General features: G+C 39.7%; 1 protein-coding gene across 1 annotated transcript in view; it reads left to right on the top strand.

The window, feature by feature from the left end:
* LOC147236638 (G protein-coupled receptor 26-like) overlaps nucleotides 1–21,452 on the top strand; it is a 133,808-nt gene that overhangs the window by 66,400 nt on the left and 45,956 nt on the right. The gene's annotated exons all lie outside the window — the stretch shown is intronic.

Below are 21,452 nucleotides of genomic sequence, written 5' to 3'. Positions count from 1 at the left end.
GTGTGTGTGTGTGTGTGTGTGTGTGTGTGTGTGTGTGTGTGTACGCTTTCACCTATATATGTGTAATTTTCCAAATACTTCTCATTTATACTTACTAGGTGCTTCCTCTTTCATAAGTTTCATTTTATAAACGACTCATTTGCATTCAACACATCACCTGCAGAATTTAGTGGACACATACTGTTTTATATTCTTGTCATGCATTAATATTTTATACACAAAAAGTGCCATCATTTAACACACTAATCATCTAATTTGTTTAATGCTGTAAAAAGTTGCTCTACTACACTTTTGTCTAAATGCCTTCAGGTGATAAATACAAGTTTACAGCTAAATACCCTTTGTGATGCCAATGACCTTTTATAAAGCTATGAGGCCAGAGCAAGATATCAGTTTTCGTGATATTTAGCTTTGTCTCCACGAAAATGGCAAATGCTAGCACCCCTAAATATCTCCTAGTCATTTATTTTGTTGCCTCATTTGTCAGCCTGCTGCATATGCCACTTTGCAGAAAAAGGTTGCATCTAGCGTGATCAAGGCACACACAAAAAAAATTCATTACCGCTCTATTTTTCAGTTTGTTTTCTGAATTATGTTTTTGACTTATGAATCCTGAAGCACAACCTACTTTCTAGTCTTGGTTTAGATGCAAGTAAACAAATGTGCATTTGAGTGGATCAACACTTGTCAATGACCGCCAATTCTGTGTGGCTTAGTGTGTGTTTGTCTGAAGGGTTACATTAAGGTGAGCTGTACAGCCGCAGGTTGGACAGGGCCTTGTGGCCTCTCCCACTGATAGATATGCTAATATCCTCCATTCACTCCACTTCACTCCTTTATTTCCCCCAATTAAAGCAAACGCCAGTGAAACTGTAATTAAGCCGTGTCCAGGCAAAAGACTGCCTGCTGCTTTTAATGAAGCGCCATTGATTCTCCCTTTATTTGCTATTGGTCTCCCAATAACATCCACTGGCCTGAAATAAATGGAAGTTAAAAGTGCTGCTCCCATCCAGGTTGTACATTGTGGTGGACTGTTTAATTAAAAATCCAAAAGCCTATTGCTCTAAGCATGTATAGCATTAAGGACAGTGTGCGTGTGTGTGTGTTGCGTGTGTGTCTGTGTGCGTGTGTGTGTGTGTGTGTGTGTGTGTGTGTGTGTGTGTGTGTGAGTATTGTGACAAAAAGTCCGAATGCAGCTGGCTTGTGGGCTAATGACTAGAACTACTGTTCCTCTCTCCAAACTCTGAATGGGTGAGAGCTGCACAAGTTTTCAAACAAAAGCAAAGCAGACTCTTTTATTTGTGAAATAGAGATGACCTTGTGTAATCAATACCATACAATTAAAAAAATGCTCAAACCAATTAGCCAGATTGAGTAATTGCCAAGGGCAAAATTGGTCTGATTGGAAGTGCGCTGTGAGCGCAATTAAAGATAAAAGGTTTGGTCAGGCAGAAAGAGTCAAACTGACAACCGATTGGAATCGCAGCTGAGGATACTTTGTAACCAAACATCCCATTTGATTTGAAGAACAACAAACAGCGGGAAAATAAGAAAGAAAGATATTAGAATGGGACAGCTGTATTTAACTATAAAACAAATCAATGTTTTGCTTAAAGATGGTGAACTCTTTGTACTTTATTGGATAGAGATCATGAGATTTGTTATTTAGTGTAATCGATTTTGCATTACAAGGTCCAATATGACACATATAGGATGGAGACACCAACAAATTAACACAAGGTGAATACATGTTTTTGTAAGAGTTGGTTTCAGGGAATTTTGTTCATTTTATGTGGAATATTTACTTCTTTGTTGTTTGTGACTCCAACTTATTTCCCATCCTTTGCCTTAGGTGTAATGAACAAAAAAATAGATGTTATGCGGCTGACTCCTGGACAGGATGAACTTGCTTGTCAAGGTGCAGTAGGCTACAACTTGTAAAAAAAAAAAAAAAAAAATCTTTGATTTGTTATATTCCTTGCAGTAGGATTGCAAGAATGCAGGTCTGTATGTTAAAACTTCAGGTGCCTTATGGATCAGGTCCGATTAAAATGCTTTTCCTTGCATCAACAGAGCAATTTTCTACTCAGAATCACAGCAACCAGACAAAGCTATGAAAACAAGTCGCCTTCGCCGCATAAGGACCACAGTGTGCTTTTTGCCGTGTCCTCTTCAGTCTTTCAAGACTTGACGCTCAAATGTCTGATGATAATGATGATGCAATATTGATTAATCTTTTATTCAGTCAGCAGTATTTATTGACCTACACACTGAGGAGGTCAGCAATTTTTCACCCTTCACCATCTTTTCTAAAAGATGGGTAGAGCTTTTTTAGTGAAGTATTTTGGATCATGATCTCTACTTTGGCGCAGCAGTTTAAAGATTGACCGTAAGAATATCCAAAGCTAACATTCATTGTAAATCAAGTGTTTTAAATAAGATATTGTTTTAATGGTGTAGCCAGTATCATTTCAATTTACAGCCTAATATTGCTGTCCAAGCTAATATTGCTGTCCAGGGTAAAATGAAATATTTGACCACATACCTCGCACATCTCATGGAGGAGGAATCAAATTTCCATATTTGTACAACTGCGAGCAAAATGCATCTGTAAGCTCATAAGTTTCTGGTAATTCTTTTTCTCTCATTGGGAAAAGTAAAATGTCAAAGCAGAAAATCCATTGAGTGCTTTTGCCCTTCTTATATTTTATCTAGTCAACTGAGATGTTAAGGAGGACAATTTTCAAAACACATCTAATTCAATTTATCCAATTCACCTGTTTATAGTATTATTATGGGTATCGCGTCAGAAGTGATGTCACAATAATATAAATGCAGTCTACCAGCTTCTTACTTGTGCCTTCCGCAGCTGAAAGGTGCACTGAAATGATCCCAGACAAATATGAGCAATGGATTATTAGCCAGATTTGATATAAACGCCATTGTGATGAGTAACCAGATGACGAAGAAAGATCAAGATGGTGTGGAGAAAGGACTGAAACAAGCAGATTGATGCGTCAAGCTTAATGGTGTTCCACCTGCGGGAAAGAGTAATTATGGTACATATTGTAATCTTACTGAGGAGATTGTGTCTCGCTCACCACAGAAAAGGGTTCAAGGTTTTTTTTTTTCCCCTCCTATTGTTATTTTTGTCCAGAGGCAGCACACAAAAGAACCTAAACATTTCAAAACCCAAAACAAGAATCTACAACTTTATTCAAATACTCTTCTTCAAGCATAGATTTCTCTTCTTTCTTTCAACAAACCCTTGTATTACTTAGAGAGCCTTTCAAGTTAATATAATGGTTGTCCTGTGGGTTTTCTGTTTCCTGTTCAACAATAATAGCTTGAGCTTGAGGACTAGCCAAGATGAAGAATACCACAGCTAAGTAAAATGAACAAGCTCATCCCAACTGTGAACCTCTGGAGACAGCTATGAAGTACATCTTCTGTAACAAGAGTCTGATAATGTACCTCTGTTTTTTCTGCCAGCCCTCCGCCTTCCTCCGCTGCTTTTTTTCTTCATTTCTCTTTCTTTTCATCTGTCCTAACAGATCTTCCGATAAATTAACCGCTTTTTGGTTTGCAGCTCCCGTCCCCATTAATCCATATGGGAAGAAGCGTATTCAAGTTACACCAGAGAGAACTGGTACATTTTAGCGATGCAATTAGGGCCCATTAGTCTTGGCTTTAATTAGAAAGCCGGAGCGTTGATATTTCAAGTGCCAGGTTTGTGCTGGTGTTGTGTTTCCCTGCAGAGTCGCTTGTCTCCATCCTGGAGCTGCGGTCCGTCTGCTGCCTGCAGGGTTTTCTCATGCTTTAGTAATATTGTGAATTTTTATACCGTTATTTTTTTTCTTTTCTTTTTTTTAGATTCAGAGAAAAACTTAAAATATGAATAGTGAAATAACCTATTAAGACACAAGCACGCAAGGAATGAGGTGTTAATGTATTAACAACGACAGGGGGAAAAAGCCTGGCAAGCAGAGTGAAGAATTTGAGTGATGGGTTAAAACCTGAGGCGTCACCGTCAAATTGATTTGCTTGAGGTGCCACATTTAATTGTTAGCCAACAGGCGGACATGATATCTTAGCTGTGCTGCACTCTCCCCGGCCACATTAGCTAACCGCACTACTCCGTGTTCACACTGTGGAGGCAGACAGTCTGGAGGAGGAGCAAAATTCACCATTCCTCCATCCTACTTCCCGACCCATCGCCGCTCCTGACCGGCAGAAGGGACGGCAGGAAAGGTCATAGCAGTCCAAGACATGGCAAACCGTCATTTTTGACCCGTGCATAGTGTCGTGAGTTTTCATATTCATATTGTTGCGAGAAACTAAAAATGCAAAACTGTCATTTGAAAATTAAAAAAAAAGAAAAAAAAAAAAGACCAAAGCCTTGTTGAACAGCGGGCACTCCAGCCTCCCACTGCTCCACTCATCCACATCGCCAGGAATAGATTATTAAAACAACTGAGCTTATTACTGCCAATTAAGTCGTGATTCATCCGTCTGGATAAACAAGGCACGGATGTGATAAGCGGTTGGTTCAGGCACAAGCTCATATGTTAACATGCTGTACGTGCACAATAAAACACACACACTGCGGGTGGATTTCGATGACTTTAACATATCAGATGTATTTCAATGCAATTGCTATTTTGGTGTAAAAACATCACAACAAATCCTAACTTAGATTTTGGGCATTGCTCAAAAATAGCAGAATAAAATGGCATATTATATCTAACTTGCTTTGATTTATGATAACAAAGCTTTGTTTTCAGAAATGTACAATTTTATGCTGTTGTTCTACGCATGTATAAGCAGGAGAGGTAATATAGTCTGGGACTGTGAAGGGAGGTTTAAGATAAACTTTATTGATCCCTATAGGGGAAATTCTTTTGTCACAGCAGCGTAACAGTTATAGTATCAATAAATATTAACATAAATAGAGAAACATCCACAAACAAATAAATAGACAGCTGAGAGAACAACAACAGCAACAACAACATCAAGGATAAAAATGGACAACAGAATGGAGAAAAATTAAAAAAACAAAACAGCAAGGGTGAAAATAGATAACCAAAATGACAACAAGGATAGGAACATAAACAGAGTGTCAATAGTAATAACAAAAATTAACAAAAATAAATAGGATGCGAATGGGCTGGGACCAACAAGGATAAAAGCAGACAATGGAGTTTGGGCAAGACACATGTGAATGGGTGAGTTAGTGAGGTTGCAGTAGCACAGATGCACCTCCGGCCGGTAAGAACTGTGGGGTGGGATGAGCCTTTGACCGAATGTGATGCCCATCAGCCATAGCTTGTCATGCAGGGGGTGGGAAGGATTGCCCAGGATAGCTCCCTGTTTGACCTTCACCCTTCCCACTGCCACCGACTGAAGATGCTTCCAGGTCCAGTCCCACCACCGACTGGGCTTTCCTCAATAGCTTGTTGAGCCTGTTGACCTCCTCAGTCCTATCGCGAAGAAGAGTGTCCAAATGACCTCGGTCTCCTCAGGAAGAACATCCTGGTCTGATCCTTCCTGTAGAGTGCATCTGTGTTGTGTTTCAAATTCAGCTTAAAGTGTGAAAGTAAGACCACATACCAAGTGCGTGGTTATGTATGTATTATGTTTCAAAGTAACGTAAATCATTCGCTGAGAATCGTGATAAGAATAGCTGAAGAGATCCCTTTTCAGTTTCCTGTTGGCGAATTTAAACTTTGACCCCGTGACTTCTGCAAGAGTAGTTGTATTTCTCTATGATATCTTTGTTCCGGCAATTCCAGCATCATGCATCGAGTTATACCTCATCGAACTTACAATCTCACATGAGGAAGGGATCTAGTTCTAGGAGGAAGGTCAGGTGCTAGTGAAAGAGCAGCTAACACCAACAACAGCCGCAGGGGTAACGCCACTCAGCTGCAGGGAGCGACTGGGAGACGTCCCTGTTGCTACCCTGCTACCATTAGTCAATATTCCAGGCATAAAGGGGCAAAACCTTGACAAATGGTGGATCCTAGCTGATGATCCTGTCGTGGGGATCCCTGGGCAATGGAGGATGTGCGACAAGCAGAAATACCCAGCAGGAACTCCCACCTACCTGTACGTTTGCTGACAGTAAAGGAACTTTACAGGGTGTGCTTCAAAATGATCAATATATATTGTTAAAGTAAAATACTGTAATGTTGTGCAGTAAAATCCCAGCGATGTAGTAGATGGTATAGGATAGTGAGCTGATTTATAAAATAGAGTGATATTTGCTGCTTTGCAATGTTAGGAATATCTTATTGCAGAACTTACCATGTAAAGGTTAAAAATTAATAAAACAAAAAAATAGAGGATGGTTTCCTTATTTTATTCTGACACTATCTTACTCCAGATGATGCAATAGCTTTTGGCCCAAGTGTAGCTGCTGCTGTCTACAAAATGAGTGTCTTTAAATAAAGTTAATTCGTTAATTAATATTAATTATCTTAATTAATATTAATTTTCACAGATAGCCTTCATCTTTTTAATTCATTAACTAATATTAATCTCTTTTTAACCACTTATTGCTTTTTATATTCATGAGTAAGTAGACTTTTATTATATTTGTAGCGCAGGTCAGTTATACTTGTTTTTTTTCCTGGATATTTTCAGGCCCTTGCCGTTTAAGAAAAGGCGTCAGTAAAACATGAACCCTTACGGCGCTGTGCACCAACCAGCGCTTGCAAAGCTGGATTATATACACAGCAGAACCTGCTCATTCTGCTCCAGGCACCGACTGTCGCACACATTGTGAGATCCCGCTGCGAAAAAACAAATCTGTAACCTTTCTAGATAACAACATACTCCTGACACTTTTCAGCCAGCCCACCGAATGCTAACTTTTTCTCCCCCCCACAATGACATTTTATCTCGCCACCAAATATTCTATACACTCTAATCAGACATCCACCGGTGGTCCAGCAGCCCCCCAGCAGTAAGCTTTCAACTGGTTCAAGGGATTGTCATAGCCGTCATGTTGATAGATCAAGAGGAGGCCCCAGGGGGACGAGGACACCCAAACAAAAAGAATCCGCAATGTCTTCACATCACTGTGAGAGGCTTGTCACCGTACAGGCAGACTTGTGTAGAGCAAACAGAAAGGTCTGAATACTTTTGCCCCATGAGAAATGTTTTCTATGTTTTCGAGGGCTGGTTGATACAGGGAAAAAAAAAAGTAAGTTGGTATGTATGTGCCAGTTGTTACACTCTATATACATGTATACAAAAATAATCCTGATTAGTTGCATTCTACATCTGCATTCAGAAGCCTAATTCTGAATTATTACCAGTCTTTTTTTATTTAAATACTCAGATATTTAGATTTTTTTTGCTGACTTTGATACAGTATATGTTAGTATATGGTAATGCTTGATATTAATAGTATGTCATTTCAAGCAGAAATTACAAATTCACTTAGTGCAGTTTTCTGTGACTTGGAAATGAATAAGTTGATTTACTCAATGAATGAAACTTGATCTTGATGTAGGTTGTAGGCTTTTGTATCCAAATCAAATCAATTTTACAAAATGTGATACAGCTACACGGTAAGCAATATTTTCTGCCCAGACTTAATTCCTTTTACAATAATCAATATATAAATCCCTTTTTCCCCCACTCACAGATGAAATAATTTCATCATTAATGAAAACATCTGTGGATTGTTAATTCAAAACAAAGCATTTGTCCCAAATTAGAGAGGTGACGGTCAATTTTTGGTCCAGCAAAAAAAAAAAACTTTGGCAGCTTGGAGTGAGACTGAGACCAGAGCTGCTTCATGTCTCCGTCTGTTTACAGCACAAGCAAATCAAAGATGCATCTCATTTCAGAGGCTGTAAAAGTGTGCCTGGGGATGGATCAAGTGTCTCTGATAAACCCAATCCTCCCCAAGCAACCTCTGCTTACAGGCTACCAATCCATGTATCCTCCAAATGAACACTGCAAACAAGCAGTATAATTAAGTGTTCTCATGGATAATTGGTATTTTTCTTTTAAAAAATGCTTTGACTTATGAGTAGCATGCTGAAACTTGTTTCAAGGGCAACTGCATTAATGCAACATTAATGTTTTTTTTTTTTAACCAAATTTGTCTTGATGTCTTTTTAAATGTTTCAGACATCTAAAGATCATTTCAAAATAATAATCTAGAATATGATTTTTGGCTTCACTTCAAACTCTTATTGTATCAGGGACAGAATCAAGCCATCTCTATCATATGCACCTCTATTAATGCTCTTAGCGCATCATAGCTCTTCTTCCTCTCAGTCTGAAAATCAATGGAGCTTTTCTGTTGAGTTTTCCTTGTAATATTTTGTTTCTTTTGGTGTATTTGTTTCCTGAGTGGTCGGGAACAAAGCCCACCTAATCGAAATATCAATTTATTATCTGAAAGTGCTTGTACTAGGTGGAAAAAAAAAAGCCGGACATGTTTTACTGGAAATTTCACAGCCTCACATCCTCCTGCTTCAATGAGTAGCATGATATGAAATGAGACTAAATGTTTTTGGTGCGCTTACACTCGTGAAAGTTCACGAGGATTTCATTTCGATAGCAGTAAGTGAAGGAGCTCTTAGCTTAGTTGAATGATTTGAAATGGACGTGCTGGCTGACTGGATGAGACAGGAGCTGTCCTTGCCAGGCATCTGGGCCATACATCTCCAGACATTCACCCCCCCCCCCGGTTTACATTTCCAGCTGTCCTTCCAAAGATGCCTTACTGGTAAACAGCAGCTTGGCTAGTCAAACAGGCCTCCATTTACAAATATTTTTTCGTAAATACTATATCATGTTCTTAACACAGCATTTCCCCTGGGCTGTGCAAAGAGCCCTGTGAGAGTTTGTGTGGATGTCGCTCCAGCGGCCTGCATCGAACTGCAAGCATATGGAGGCTAGAGGTGTCTGTCCATGTTGTCCTGGGGATCTCCCCTTCTGCCGCTGAAAAAGATTCGAGATATGGGTGAAACCCATGTGAACACATGCATATACACACATTATACACACCACATGTGGCGTCTCTTTTTCTTTCCTTGCCATCATCCTCCACTCAATACATACATGGCCTCATACGCGCTAACCCCCCTCATCCCCCACTCCTGATGAGCTCATAATGGACGACTGCTGTCCTAAAGACCCCTGAAACCTCCCCAGGGAGCCCTCCAACTCTGACCCCTATCTCCACCCTGCCCTCCACCTTCTTAAAACACACTAAATAATGTTTAATTTGACAGGGACTTAAATGAAATTCAGTTTAGAGCTGCATCATTTGCGCTCAACAAAAGAATATTGACAAATTAATCATCAGCCTTTACTATTTATAGTTTTATATATATATATATTTCTATATCTATATGTATTTAGTATTTGGACGGGTTTAAAGCATTTAATAGATGCACATTACTTCTCCAGTGGGCTTCGTGAAGATGCTAAATTCTACAACATGCACGTTTTGCACGTTAGTCTACACTAACTCATGGTTGAAAGATGTTAAAATCAACACTTTAGTTCCGTATGTCTGAAAATATCTGTTAGCTTGAAATAAATGAAATCATACAAGCAAATAAAATGTAACCATAAACCTTGTGCTATTGAGCCCATGCCACCATGGAAACAATATCTGGCAGATTTTCCAGAGCAAGCAATTAATCACCTCACTCTAAAATAAACAAAACAGGGATCCTAAACATGTACCTATTAAATCAACAAGCGAGGCTGGATGACTGCTTTTAGATGCAACATTTACATGTAATTATCTTCTTATATAGTTAAGTGCATTCAGTTAACAAGCGTCTTGCTAACGGGGCGCATTGCTTTCCCCAATGAGCGGTGGGTAGCTCAGAACGTTGAGTGAGTGAGTAATTAGAGCTCAGCATGCCAATGTTAATGGAAGTGATCTGAAATTAAAAAAAAAAAAAAAACATTAACAGCACGGGAGACAGAAATGGAGACACTGAAGCAAAAGAACGATGGAAAAGGTATAGCGGAGAGGCGGCTGCCGGATTTGGAAGAAGCGATCACCGAAACCGAGCAAATATGGTTTGAACGCCTCAAACTTCCATTCCCATTAAGCTAGTATTACTTAATAAGAAATTGCATGTTTGTAGTTAAGGTTTAATACAACATACAAACCACTCTGGATTGAGCAAACATGAACCTTTAACACCTACCCTCAAATTGTAACACAAACAGCTCACTCAGTTGCATGTTGGGCAAATGCACTGCAGACAGCTAAGTAAGAATTTCATTGTACATGGAAATACACACTGTACATACGACAATAAATGCTTTGAATCATGAATCTTGAAACACATTGACTTTGGGTAGCGATTTCTAAAGCAAGCGCAAAAGTTTAATAAAAATGAAATATTTTGGGCCCTTGATTCACAAAGATATATTGGATATGCTATTCCTCATTGGATCATGATTTCATTCGTTTTCCTGTAATCAGAACTACGCTAGCCATTTTCCATATTTTGATTCCTTTTGAATATTTCTTACGGGGATTTTAACATATTGGAGCTGACCCAGTGTATCTGTTTGACAATATGATCTGCCAATTATTCTGATTAGTGTTTAAACTTGCAAACATGTCCTGATTTTGAAATCAGATTATTTTTGATTATTTTCACCTTTTTTCTTCAATTTTGTTGATTCAATGGCCAGACTTTGATTGATACTGAATATCATTTGCATTTATTAACCTAACAGTCTTAATGTTATTCATTCAATATCTTTATAAACATATGTTTGAAGGTAACTGTTGTTTTGGTGATAAATATGGACAAAGAAACCTGGTAGATTTGCTTTAGCTAACAGCTGAAAAATCATTTAAATCTCTTTTTAGTGCATGTTCACTTGATCGATTATGAAATATTTGGCCATTGGACAAATCAGATCGCACTTTGATCACATAGTAGCGAAACGTTAAATGTTCAAATCAACGTTTCAGAAGGAAATCTTCATACTGATTCAAAATCTGCAAATACAGACTCAGACAAGATCGACATTCATCCCAAGTCAAAAAGTCACGATATTTCCACCCTCAAGGGATCAGGTGACTTGTATCAAAAATATCACATTTCCTGGTCTTATGAATGAATGATCTTCGGAGATGATGAAAACATACATCTTATGGCAGGGCATTGATGTCCACTTGATATTGTTATTTTATGTAACTCATGCTGACATCCAGCATGTACAAATACGCTGGTTAGGTTGTTTGTTTAACCTGTGTTTCCTCTGACGTTGACATCCACCATTAACGCGACCAAACACTTTTCTTTGATTCTGTAGAGCCATGAGCTCATTCATCCCGAGGCGATGAAGGAACAAGAGATTGAACTTTGTTACATTCTACCCTGCAATATCACTTACGTGTCTGTCTGGGAAAATAATGTATGGACACATTTTATTCCAACTGCGTTTCCATTTCCACATCATATATGGAATATAGTATTCAAGATAGTAATAATATAATAATAATAATAATAATAATAATAATAATAATAATGATAATAATAACAATAACGATAATAATTTATGATTGTTATTGATGATTATAATTAGTTATTATCCACTAAACTCACTTAATTGTTTTGTAAATAAAGATAAAACATGAGCCGGGGATCATTGTTTAAAAGTCATTAAACCACCAATATTAATCAAAGAAATTACTTTAAAGTAAACAAGAACTTAAGGGTTATCTAAAAAGTCAAGAATCCCTCCTGAAAATCTTGCCAATTTTTTTTTTTTTTTTTTTGTGTGTATTGCACATCAATCATAACATCTGAGAGGCATTTCATGAAAATGTCTCCAAAATTAATAAACCATAGCACGACCTGACGGGGTACATTTGAAAATATTTTTGCTAAAATGTAGAATCCATGTAATGATATGTTAAATATTAAGAACAGTTTTAGTAGGTGTGATTTATTTATCCATATCAGCAGTGTATCTGCCACTTGTTTCAAATCTGATATTGTGAAATATATATCCATTATATGTCAATGTACCGTATATATCAGATGGATTGTAAATATTGTCATATACATATGTTTTATAATTAAGGAATTATAGAAACCCAATCACGCTACCTCCTGTTCTTAGCCTGCAGCTCGGCATCAGTACAATATGCATCAGCCCTCAAATTTCATATCAAGCCATCACTCTGTCATAACAACGCCTCCCACAAAACCTCCTAATTCCACACATGAAATCCCAAATACAACATCAACCTTGTTGTCAAATTTGTGTGAGTATTTAAGAGTATCCAAATGGACATTACGCGAGGGGGTTCAAAAAGCCATGCTGAATAGCTGCCAAACTTTCTCAAATGACAGAGATTGGAACAACTTATAGTAAAATTATGACACAAATGATGCAGCACGGGAGTAAAGAATATCAGGTCCCTTTGTCCCCGGGCTTTCTGTTCTGTTCAATAAACACTTATGCAGTCTAAAGGACTCTAGCTCAAAAAAAGGACAATGGCTCAATTCAGAACTCGACACCAGACCTTTAACAATACAAAAAAAATCTCTATCCTCCAAAGACTAATTGATGTTATTTGCCTTTTGATAAGTTAGATGGAGGCAGACGTAATAGTAAAGTATATATGCAGTGCTTTTGACGGCCTGCAATCTGAGTAACTGGAGTACAAAGAAGGGAAAACAAAAATGCTGCGTTTTTGGTTGCTTATCACTGAACCCATGATCATCTGTGTTTTCAAGGCAATGACAGTGTAACTTGAATAGGGACAGACTTAGAAAGGGGAATCGTGGCTATGCGCCCAGAAGACTTGGTCGGCCGCTTTTCTGTGAACATATTGGTTATTGATATTCTCTCTCTGTGTCATACGCTGCATCTGGCCCCTGAACACAACAGCTGGATAAAAAGCCCTGAAAGCCAGAACGAAACAAATACATTTGCACTTTCTTTCTTTGGCAGGTAAGTGAAATTGGCATCCGTGGTTTGACAACTTGCCTGCAGTGCCATCTACTGGTTAAAATCACAGTGAAGAAGCCGGAGATGGATGGGAACAATAGCTGGAGCTGTAAAGAGATTCACAGAGACAATGTCATATATGGGCTTTTTTTTTTTTTTTTTTCTCCTTGGTCAACCGGAATAAAATGCACTGCTCATTCAGACGCAAAAAGCATTAATTTTCCAAAGCAAAAATGTCATTTCATAGCCGTGTAGGTGAGAGCATATCAACCACACGGTTGTGGTTTTTATTCCGAATAGTGCATATGCCATCAAGAACTGGAGGGGGAAGAAGTGCGGGGCGAAACAGAGGAATGACAAAAGGGTGCACACTATGTTTAAACTGTTCGCCAGGCCTCCGGGGCGCTAGAGAAGCTTAGCAACAAACCCTGAGAAACTTGAACAAAAGAAGTACTATTCAAGAAAGCTTTTCACCATCGATTTTCTCAGTTGCATGAAAAGCGACCCCAGTCAGAGACATGTTCCGTGTAAGCGTGATAGGAGGTAAAAATGTAAAAAGTCACATATACTGTAAAGAATTTGTGGCTTTGGATTTCATTTGATGTATTTATATATAAGCTTTAATATGACAAGCTATAATCCCGGCTGAGGAGTTGTTCACACAGTGCGTAAAGATCTGCAATACATCACAACGCAATACAATGAAATGGGACGTTAAGGCTGACAAGTGACATCATGCAGTGAGCCCCGAGGACAAATATAGATCATGTTTATCTTGAACAGATGATTCATCTGAAACATCAAGATCCCCTACCGACTGCTATGGAAATGATCTAAGTCAGTGGATGGTCAACATGTCTGGCGTGTGAAGAAAATAGAGAGCTCGGCTATAAATATGATGCGATCTTAAATAGATGTCTGTGCATGTTCTGTTCTGGGTTGTTGGCAGCCCAAAATTGTACATTGATTAACAATTATGAAATTTAAACTACAAAAATAGTTGAGGGTAAAAAAACAGAAGGTATAATGGTATTATTCTTACGGCTCTTTTTTTTTATACCCCTTGCCTTTCTCTCATCCTCCAACCCCTTGGGAAGCAGCACTCGAAGGTTTTTCATTTGCGCTTGTATTATGCCCCTGTATCTCTGCTCATTTTTCATCCGCATTGCATTAAGTATTGATATTGATTTCTTGTAAATGGTGGCGAAATGGATGGCTCACACTTTTTTGTGTTATTGTTCTGCAGCACTTGTAGGTAATTTATTAAGGCTGAGGTTCCAGCGAGGCCTCCCAGTTCTGTGTCCCTCCTGATGGAGCATGCCTACCTGAGGAACAAAACGCATCGAGCACCGAAAGGCGACTGATAAGAACGTAGGCTGGAGAAAATATGCATGCACGGTAGCACCGGCACGCACACGCATGATTCCTCTCACCATTGCTCACATTCGAGATGCGCCGTGAACACGGCATGCGTGTTAGGCATTCCCCGCAAAATAAAGTAAAAAATAATGATTTAGCAGGCATTTCTCAATCTTAACGTGAGAGTTTTGCAAAAGGCGACCATTTCTTCTTTCCCCCTATTTTTTTTTAATATTATTCTTTTTATTGCTGTAACAGCACTTGTACTGAAATCCATTCCCAGTTTTGTGACAAAGCATGGCCTTCTTGACAAACTGGAGTGGTTTACTTGCATTGTCATCCTGGCCAATTTCTTTTCCCTGCTGCTGCAGCCCCAGCAGTCTATTTGCATTTCAATAGCCTCTCTGTCTGCTTCTATATTGCTTGATATTATGTCTGCCTTGTATGAATTCGAATTCAATGTCTGCATCTGCTGTTCTACTCCCAAGCAGTCCTCGTAAAAGGTGAAACATGAAATAAGGCTCGCGAGTAAAAGGCATTGACGCTGCGTGATGATGTAAACCAAGACAAACACATTATGTCGGCTCTGTTTACATCCATGTTCCGGTTTCATATAAAACTGCCAGAGAGCTGTGAAATAGTAAGGAGATTGTGTGATTTCCATGATCCTGATAGAACAATTTTTACCCGCAGTCTTACCATTAAAATTTTACTTTTCAGTCATATAAGCTGCAGCAGCAGAACCATAGAGGGCATGTACTCACACAAGTGTTGAAACAATACAGAAGGGGAAGAGGCAACTGTAAAATTGATATGTCCAGTTTACCGTTGCTGTCATCACAACACCAGCGCGTGGCCACAAACTCCGGGTGGTGCCACGGTGTCGGACATCGTGTCTCACATGACCCTCAACGGAGTCTCGGAAGTCCCTCAGGTACCCCAGAATGCACTCCTCTCTCTTGCGAGATGGGATATATGGGATGTCAAAAGGCCAGAAGCAGTTACTGTTAAAGCCAGGAGAATTTACTGGAATTTCAGCTTTTAAAAGATATAAAGCACCAACGACTGATTAATTCCTTTTCATGGGATCCAAGATCTGAAGAGAAATATAATTTCAGTTGCACATCCTGTGCTTCCTCCAGCAAAGTTTCACCTTGAGGCCACAATGCTGCAACCGGTCTTCTTGCCAAAAACTAAATTTTATGTGAGCAATCTGATTAACATGCCATGGTTGTTGCATAAAAGTGATTTTTTTTTTTTTTAAAGTTGCCCATATGCAGGCTCCATTTGCCGACACAGACACAAAGGCATTCACCCCTCCTCTTAATGTTAACCTCTGCCAAATGTAGCTTCTGTTCAGAAACAATTAATGCCGACTAGCTTTCGGGTGTGCAGGCAGGCTAACAGCTGTGTTTGGGGCACTTGTTGTGCCTCCAGCACAGATAATTACAGCAATCCAAAAGCAGAGCAGTCACTCGGGGAGTTTAATAATGTACAAGTAGTCACTATCTCTTTATAGATCATGTTACTGCAGCACTCACTGACGTGTAATTTAGATCAATCAAAAAATATGGCAGGGCTATGAAACCAATGCCTTTGATAATAGTTGGCAGGTAGTAGTCACCCCCTGTTGTCAAAGCATCTGATATAAAAGGCTTCATTCCGCCCTCCATCAAGGGGTCTGGTGTGCTAGGATGTGTAACCCAGGCAACAGATACATAAAGCATTATGGGGCTTGATTTAATTTGTCTAAATGGGAGCTGGAGTATCTTGGTTCTCAGTTCGAATGTCCCTGTTAACCACCACTACAATGTAATGGGCTCCTCAACTTGGAGCTGCTGATTGTGTCCTGCTGGTATAGCAGGTTTTCCACTATAGGTTGGGTTCAGACTGTGTGTGTGTGTATGTGTGTGTGTGTGTGTGTGTGTGTGTGTGTGTGTGTGTGTGTGTGTGTGTGTGTGTGTCTATTTGCAAGCAAACAGACAAGTTTGAGAGTTCGACTGACTCGATTACATTTTGACCAGGCAACATTTATTTTGTTATAATCATCATTGTCCTTGTTTTGAACTGTTAAATCAGTAAAAATGAATCTCATCCAACCGTAATAAATAAGTTTCTGAATTATCGAATACCATGATAGATCTGTTCGCTTTGTTCAAAACCCTTGGAAACTTTCATGCTTTCGCATTTTGCTACCTCAAATAAAGCAAAATTTTACTTTAAAATCATCATAACAATCATCTTCATCTTTGTCCCACCTCTCGTCCATTGCAGAATTTGGGACAAAAACTTGGAAATTTTGAAACAAACAAACAAACAAACAAATAAATAAATAATAACTAATTAAAAATGATAAGAAATGTGTCTGAAATTTCCTGAATCCCACAAGAGACCACGTAATAAATGTCATTGAAATTACATTAAATTTACCAACCAAATTAGATAAAATCAGGGGAAAAGTTTAGTTTGACGGAGGGAAATGAGCGGGATAACCTTGGAATTAGCACAAAAGTAACAGAAAATATGAAATAAATCATAGAATAATTTTAGAAAATCACCTTGAAGTGCACCACACATTGTTTGTTTATTGTTTATGATGTTAAAATTGTTTTTTATGTTCAAATGTAGGTTATAATTTCTGTTCAAAATGTTGTGGACAAACAAGTGTCGTGTTCTGTACCTGACATGTAATTTTCTATATCAAAGCCTCCATTGAGATGTACAACAACATACAAAAATGCCAAGTGACATATATAAATGACCTCGGTAACGCCGAATAACGTCCTTTGAGTTCCAACCGCATGCCTTTAATATATTTTGGGGTCAGGGATTTAACTTGAGGCCAAAGCTTTATTCAGCATTATTTATAATTCTACATGCATAGAGACCGTCGTGGGTCAGGCTTTGTTCTGAGGTATGAAATCCTTTGCTCAATTCGTCTCTTTGTACGTTTTTGCACCGATCAACCCATTTTATGAACTATTCTCACCGAGACAATTTAGCCAACAAGACCGGCGTATCATTTTCTTCCTTTTGCATGACACTCTCCTTGCCTCTGGCTTGTTTTAAACTATCAGAACAATCAAAGTAGCTGCGTCCTCCTTCCTCCTTGTCCTACTTCTAACTTCCCCTCCCATGCTCTCAGCCCACGAGTCTTTGTTTTAAATGGCAATTCATCCCGTTCATCCGCTCAGCCACGTTAAACATCAATTTCCTCGCAGAGCACACATTACGACCCAATAGAAGAAATAAAATCTCAGCCATTTATTGTGCAACCCCCTCCGCCCTTTCTGGCACAGATACTTTCCACTGCTGGCACCCTCATCAAAGCAGCCCACATTCAACAACGAGGGAGCTGCTACATAACAATGCCAATGCCATTTGACTTCCTCTTAAGTCGTTTTACACTTACTGCAAAACAGTTACGATTTCAAGGGTCTTTGAATTCCTCTAAGAGCCACCGGGTTTATAAAACATGCATGAGGTGTTCAGTAAACAATGCCCAATGGTCTTATTCCTTTTAAATAAAACTATTTCCATGAGATGTAAGAGAGACTTTAATATTGCCTTAAATATTAAAAGAGAGAACTGAGCCTCATCAATTTTTCATTTATTGGGCCCGCATGTAAGGAGTCATCAATCTCAAAAGAAATTACTGACATTTTCATTTCAAATAAAAAAGGGTACACTTTATCCAGTGGTAATAGGGATTGCCACTCTTACACAGGGACCATTAAATGGCTTCTGGAGTGCTGAAAATGAGAAAAATTTCTTTCTTTTTTTGCGTGTGAGCGTCTGCACAGATTCTGCTTTTTAACCTTGTGGTGCAAGCGTGCATGAAATTACTAAATAAAATGTAACGTATTACCCTCTTAACACTCTGCAGCACTTTACTACAAATCAAAGATAGTTTACCAAATAGTTTACAAGTATTTGTTGTGGTTTCTGACGAGCCTTTACCCCTCGATTAATATTCACCTGGTTGTCGGCTGTTTGTTGATATTGATATCCTCTGACATAAATTCATTGTTTGATTCCGCTTTTGTTATGATATATTGTTATAAACGTCTACATCGTTACAGCACCTTTCCGCCTGTTTGCCCGAAGGCGGGAAGTTTTGTAATTACTGCACAATAAACAAATGGTTTGGGTAATGGGGGGGAAAAGGTCCAGGGCCTACAGGCGCTGACAGAGGATTACAGAGTAAGGAGCCCACTTTTCACTCTCCAAACCCCCCCTCAGCCCGCACCACAAGGCCTGTCCCACATCTCACCACAACTCCCCCTGTGGAATCACCCTCATTGAATTATTAATCGCTGAGCTGTGTTGATATATCATCAGCCATGTACATACATTGCGGAGCAGGGTGAGGGTTACAGTAGGCCAGGATTTATAACAAAAGCTTGACATATGCTGCTAATTCACCTTGACAACAATGTCACTTCCTGCTCAGTGAAAAATAGTCTGACGGAGGAAGAGTTTGCACACAGCCTTGCCGCCAGCCGCTTGCCGATGCATGCAACTTTAGTTGTAATGGATGGATATTTGTTTATAATTTCTGTACACAACTCTGCCTGTCAGTCCCCTGCTCACTCTGCGTACCTCCTTCTCATTTGCATAGGTAGATTGAGACGCCGCGAGGGTAATGAGTTTGGCCTGCATGCTGGTGATGGAGGACGCTGATGAATGGACCTCCTTCCCCATCATGGCACCATTGTAAATGTTTGATTAGTTTTGAATGGATTACTGTTAGATTATCAGGGTTTGGGGGCCAAAACTGGAAACGGCTTCACTGTTTCGAGGCAGTCCCTTACGGGTGTCCCGTGACAGACCGGAGGCTGCCCCCTGCGCTTGTTTATCCAGGGTTGTCAAAACATTTGATGATGCTGTTGCTCAACGGCCTATTTTACATCGCTTCAGATTTCAGTATAAAGGGTGACCCCGTGGTGTGTTGAGGTTAGAGAGACGAAATTCCGAGAACATTTTTCATCTTCAAACTTTTAGCAAATTTTGAACTCGTATTGCTGCGATATCAGTGCAGCATTCTGGGGATATTTAACGGGTTGGTGAGAATCTAATAGGCAGGCAGCTATAAATTTTCCCAGAGCAGCGGTGAGACACTCTTATATTGCTTGTGTGGCAATCACACTGGTGATTATATGGGTAATGAAACATGTGCCGCCTCTTGGTGTCTGCTCATTCCATTGCCTGTCTCATTCCATCTCTTTCTCTAACTTTTCCTTCTCTCTCTCTGGTTTAAACCGGTGATGGATGTGGCATAACTAGAAGGGAGCAGTAACCCATCAGTTCCAAGCCCTGTTACACACATTTGAATGCCGGGTAAAGACGGTATGAGGCTCGGAGTGGTGACACTAGAGCAGGCTGCCTCACGTGTTAACGCCGCCCACCCCTGACGCCCCCACTTCGACGTATTTGTGGGGAAAACCTGTTCTAATGCCTTGACGGAGCTGCTGCCACGGCGCTCCCCTTTTTTCTCAATCTGTTTAGCTTCCTGTTGTGACCTTTCATACAGTCAAATATATTAGCGAGCGGTGCACTCTCATTAAAACAGTGCATTAACCAAAAGACTCTTTGGAGTCTAAATGACAGCCAAAGGAACTGAAAGCTAATAGCCATGGGCAGTTGGGGAAACTTAACTCATGAATCAGGGCGCTAATGCTGGAACAGCAAGCCTGGAGCACTGTAAGCGTATGGCACAATCTCCATTGCCCCCACTCCACTCTGTCTTTCTCTCCATTTTGCTTCCTTGATCTCCTTCATTTTCTTCTCTGACTCCATTCACCCTCCCTCTCTTTCTCTCTCTCTCTCTCACCTCCTCTCTAACCGCTACTTATCTCTCATATCAGCATCAGCACCATCAGAGCTATGTTCACTTTCCCCCCCTCTATGACACATTTATTCTTTTCTCTCCCTCTTTTACTCAATCACCCCCTCCCCTGTCTTGCTATCTTAGTTGTTCATTCTATTCTCTGTTCATTTAAGTCCTCGACCCCCCCCACCCCCCCCCCCCACTGTGCGGTTCTCTTGCGCGCATCATTTCTAGTCCCCGCCTCCCCTGCTCTTGCAATTCTTTCCCTGTGGTCTGCTGAACCCTCTATCCACCTTTATTGTTTTCAAAGAGTGAGTAAAGAAAAGAAAAGAAAAAAACAAAAAATGTGGAGATAGAAAAGAAAAAAATCCCAATTGAAGGAGATAGGAGGAAAAAAAAAGAAGCAAGCGAGTGAGAGTAGCGAGAGACATGTAAGAGGGACGAGAGAAAAGGGGAGACTAAAACCTCATTACTTTCTCCCTGATGGGAGAAAATGAGTGAGAGGGCAATAATAAAGCTTGAATTTTTCAATACTGTTAAAAATGGGGCTCTGACAGCTCACCGCCAGTGCAAGGGACAGGCGCAGACAACGCATGGTGAGCCACCGAATTAGCAATACCATACATCATAAAATCTAATTAAATCAAGGAGCAGAATCAAATTAGTTTTCTGTGACTCAAACCGCCCGCCAAAAGGGCTCTATTAAATGAACTGTAGAGAGGGAATTAAATAATTCACAGTGAGGGATTTTGCATTTATACAAAAATTGTGCACTTAATTGTCCGTGCTATATTACAGATTTGGCCTTATGTTAACAATGAGCCTAAAGCACACTTACTCGTGTGCACTGGGCACACATTAGGGCCTACATGGTCGACAAGGCTTCAAACTAAGGGGATATTAGAGCAACCATTGGCTCAATAGCACTAGTATAGTAGAGCATAGAGGTCTAGAGCAGCCAGAGGATGCGCTGATTACACTCCAATGAGGTATAATATGCATATCGAATGACAGCAGTGCTGAACCTGGTTTGATGATGATTTACGTGTGTGTCTCGCAAGATATTGCCTTTAAGACTTATTGGGTCGGGACCTGATGTTTTTTAGACCTAGGTTACAAGTTAATTTTGGTTTTTTTTTGGAGGGGAGTGTGTGTGAGTGTGTTTTTTTATATTTGATTTGCTTTTTTAGTTTTTTCAGCTTGGTGACTTTATTCACTTTCCTTCTCTGCATTGAACTCATCATGGATGAACCATGAGCTGGCAATCAAACTGAGAATGTTCAGGTCCAAGGATGAT

The sequence above is a fragment of the Fistularia commersonii genome, chromosome 2, assembly GCF_037954325.1.
Source record: "Fistularia commersonii isolate RoL2024-O1a breed Wild chromosome 2, RoL_Fcom_v1.0, whole genome shotgun sequence".
Taxonomy (NCBI): domain Eukaryota; kingdom Metazoa; phylum Chordata; class Actinopteri; order Syngnathiformes; family Fistulariidae; genus Fistularia; species Fistularia commersonii.
Note: the sequence above shows the minus strand (reverse complement) of the source record. Positions and strands in the feature narration are given on the sequence as shown.